Source organism: Cyprinodon tularosa, unplaced genomic scaffold (assembly GCF_016077235.1).
Source record: "Cyprinodon tularosa strain WSP-4 unplaced genomic scaffold, ASM1607723v1 ctg1004, whole genome shotgun sequence".
NCBI classification, from domain to species: domain Eukaryota; kingdom Metazoa; phylum Chordata; class Actinopteri; order Cyprinodontiformes; family Cyprinodontidae; genus Cyprinodon; species Cyprinodon tularosa.
The window spans coordinates 164,720-168,844 of NW_024037788.1; the positions used below are offsets into that span (position 1 = coordinate 164,720).

Genomic DNA, 4,125 nt, shown 5'->3' on the forward strand with positions numbered 1-4,125 from the left:
TCAGAACTAACTGGTACAAGCAGCAAAAAGGAAGCAGCAGACGTGATTTTGCTGCTCCTGCTGCATCCAGTTTGAAAGCAGCATGATTCACTCCGCTCTGGCTTTGCTCCGCCCACGGGCTGCTGAGAGGAGGATGGTGGCGCCGGCTGCGGTCCGCTCTTCTTGCAGTCAAACACCGAGCAACTTTCTGCTCTTAAATTGTTTCCGTGCACGATGTATTGCATTGCGCACTATTGGCATCAGTCTTAATAAAGTGAAGCCGCACTTTTGAAGGGGTTTCATAACGCTCCAACCGGTTCACAACAGATACACATGAACCCTGGCTGTAGGCGTGACCACCTGTGTATTTTTCTTGGATGACGCAATCACGTTAATTGTTACAGCCAATCACCGAAACTTGGTACCTAAAGACGAGGCATGTTTCCATACTCTGTAGAACCGAAGCATTTCGGTCGGTACCATAAAGGAACCGAAGTTCGGTACCCAGCCCTAGTGGACAGGGGTGGCTCAACATACCCTGCTATGGGCAACGTATCTCATATGTTAAAAAACAAACAAACAAAAAAAAAAAAAAAACCTTATCCAATACGTGGGGTAAGCTGTGCCACCAGACCACTTTTTTTGGAGAGGCTACAGTATATTATCTACTGTTACACTCAGGTTAGACTCTTACTTGTTTGTAGGAATGTACAACACCCTTAAATGTATACAGATTAATTATTTGCAGTGACTACAATGGGCTTTATGCACAGCTCCACTACTTCCTGAATTTAAGGTAGCTCCTTTGTTTCCTGTCTTTCATTACTGGACGAACTGATTAATCCAGGTGTGTCTGGCCAGTTACTTAGGTCATACACACTTGGATTAATCAGTGCATCCAATCATGAAAGACAGGAAACAAAGGAGCCTCCTGAAGTTCAGAAAATGATGGAGTTGTGCATAGAGCCTGTTGTTTTAACACTAGAAGTCCCAAAGTGCAGACTTGAGGCCCCGTCCACACGAAGACGAACCCTGGCCTAAACGCACAAATTTTTCACCAAACCAGCCTCTCATCCACACGAAGCCGGCGTTTCGGGGGTCTGTAAACGATCTTTTTTTTATTCAGCCTTCAGAGTGGGAAGATTTCGAAACGCCGCGTTTCCATCTTTACGCTCTAACCGCATATTTTTTTTACAACGCATGCGTCATAGCGTCGCCTCTACACACGCATGCGCGACCAGTATCACAACAACAATGGCGCCATTGCTGCTAATGCTACTCACCCTGTTGTCGGGCTTACAACAGAATCTTCTTCTTGTGGAATATCTCCAGGAAGAACAGAGCAATATCGACGACATAGTTCAGCACCTGAATTTGACTTAACCACGAAAATGGACCCGCAGGGCAACCATTTATAAATATTAGTGCGCATGCCCAACATTTCGTCGCTTATTTTTGCTTTGGCACCACAGCGCCACTTACAGGCCTGGCATACATTTTGCAGCATTTTCATGCATTCGTGTGGACGCTCACATTTATTTTACGTCTCCGTCTTTACGGCAAACGTTTTGGAAAATATCAGCGTTTCGTGTTCGTTTTGACTTCGTGTGGACGGGGCCATAGTCTGCACCTAGTTTGTATCAAGTATCCCCCCAAAGGTGTTAACGGCTCTCCTCTGGTGCTCCATTCTCAAATCAAATGCAAATGTGGGAATGTGGTTTGGTGACTTCAGCTGGTGTGCTGGGGTTTCTTTGTTAAAGTTGCCTCCCTTTGTGTTGTAAATGAGCTTTTTCAAGGAGTTGAGTAATTTACAGAATTTCTGTGGGGATAAATAGAGCAGGCACAGCACACAGACTCAGAATTCACCCGGAATTCACCATGGCACAACCAATGCGACCAAGAAGGATGAACGCTCAAGAGGCTTTAGCCATGCTTCAGAGCATGCCAGACTACGAATCTGATGGTGGATCTGTTGGAGACTTAGCATTTCAGAATGAAAACGGCGCAACCGATTCTTCAAGTGAAGAGGATGATTCATATGAGAATGCGACTGCTTTTGCACCAGCAAATCCTCCCCTCCAAAGACGCACCAGGGGCCGAGTGGTCAATTATATGATTGAGCGGGACAGTTCAAACACTGAGGCTACATCAGATGAAGAGGAAGACACAGTGCGCGGCAACTCCCCTCCTTGCAAAGAAAAAAAAACTGCTGGCACAATGCCTGGATCCACAGAGAAGGCGAAAGATGGCACTGTTTGGTCCCACTGGAAAGTTGAAGACTTTTCTGTTCCTGAAACCCCACAGACTGCCTTCAATGGATCAGGAGGGCCAACAGATTCTGCGAAACGCAAAATCACAAGCCGCCTTCGCAGATTCCTGTGTTTGTTGGATATGAACATGTTGCTGACCATCAGAGACTGCACAGTCCACGAGGCCCGCAGAACAAACCCCAGCTGGCAGATGAGTGTCTACGAGCTGATGGCTTTCCTCGCAATCCTTTTTCGAAGGGCTGCCATGGGTTACATTGGTCCCATGCGACACATGTGGGCCAATAAATTCGGAAACGCAGATATCAAACCCATAATGCCTCGTAACCGTTTTTTTAAAATAAGACGGTACCTTCGTTTTGACAACAAGGACACCCGCAAGGAACGCATACACAATGACACATTTGCAGCAATTTCTGACATCTGGATGCGGTTTGTTCAGAACTGTGTGTCGTCCTACAGTCCAGGACAGCATGTTACTGTGGATGAGCAGCTGTTTCCGTCCAAGGTTCGGTGCCCCTTTTTGCAGTACATTGCATCCAAGCCTGTCAAGTTTGGAATCAAGTTTTGGATTGCAGCAGATCTGGACACAAAATACATGTGTAATGCCATCCCTTACTTGGGAAAGGATCCCACTCGTCCAAAAGGAGAGAGGTTGTCAGAGAACGTTGTTCTGAAATCGATGGAACCATTTTTGGACAAGGGAAGGACTGTAGCTATGGACAATTTCTTCACCTCTCTGTCTTTGGCTAACAGGCTCCTTGAGCGAAATACAACTCTGCTTGGCACCATCAACAAAATTCGTCGGGAGCTACCAGCAACAGCAAAGGAAAACTTGGGGCGCCAGTTGCACTCCACGCAGGTCTTCAAATCTGGAAGTGCCTTGCTGACGGTGTATGCGACAAAAAAATAATAAATCTGTCTGTCTTCTGAGTACCATGCATCACAGAGTGGAAATTGTGGACAGTCAAAAACAAAAACCAAACACTGTGGTTGATTACAACCATCTCAAATTTGGTGTTGATATTATGGACCAGAAACTGCACAACTACTCTGTGCGTGCAGGAACACGGAGGTGGCCTATGGCTGTGTTTTATAACCTGCTTGACATGGCCGCCACAAATGCACATGTTTTGTACACAGCGTGTACAAGATCCAAAGAAAGTCGTCGACTGTTCATGCTGGAGCTTTCAGAGGAACTCAAAAACAGGCTCCTGCAGGAAAAGACACAAGAGGAAGAGCAAAAACAGCTACGTCGTGAGATGAGAGTTTCCCAGCAGAAAAAGACTCAATGCCAGGTGCGCATACTCTGCAATAACAACAGAAGTACTGAACGTTGTGTCCACTGCGGCAAATTTACCTGTGGCAAATGTAGGAAAGGCTCACCATGGGAATGTGGAAACTGCTAGATGGGACAATTGCATTTTACATTTTTCCACATTATATTTAGTGCTTCATCCATATGTAGACTGTTTTTCTTTATCTGAAATAAAAAAAAACTTTCTGAGGATATACCTTCTGTCTGTTGTTTTTCAAAATTGAGCTGTTTGGGGTGGGAATTGGGCTCCAGTCCCCCCAACTGATCTGTACAATGAAAACATCTCAATCAGCTGACAAGAACATTTATACAACAATGACCATCTGCCCTATTTACTAGAGGGCAAACAAGCAAACATCATCCGCTCACGATTTCCAGCGGAAAGCCGGTTTTGTGCTGGAAACCCGTTTCCAGCTCAAATTCCAATCTGGCGGCAGGGGGAAATGTAAAGGTTATGGGTGGGAAGTGTAGCTTCCAGAATAAATAGGCCCAGCAGATCGACTCAGAATTTCAAGCTTGGCTTGGCTTGACGTACAAGCTTGGCTGCAACAGACGAGCATG

The 4,125-nt window shown here is 45.8% G+C and overlaps 1 pseudogene; it reads left to right on the forward strand.

The window, feature by feature from the left end:
• The first annotated feature begins 1,857 nt into the window (after nt 1-1,857).
• LOC119777515 lies at nt 1,858-3,655 on the forward strand (annotated as a pseudogene).
• Nucleotides 3,656-4,125: the final 470 nt, after the last annotated feature.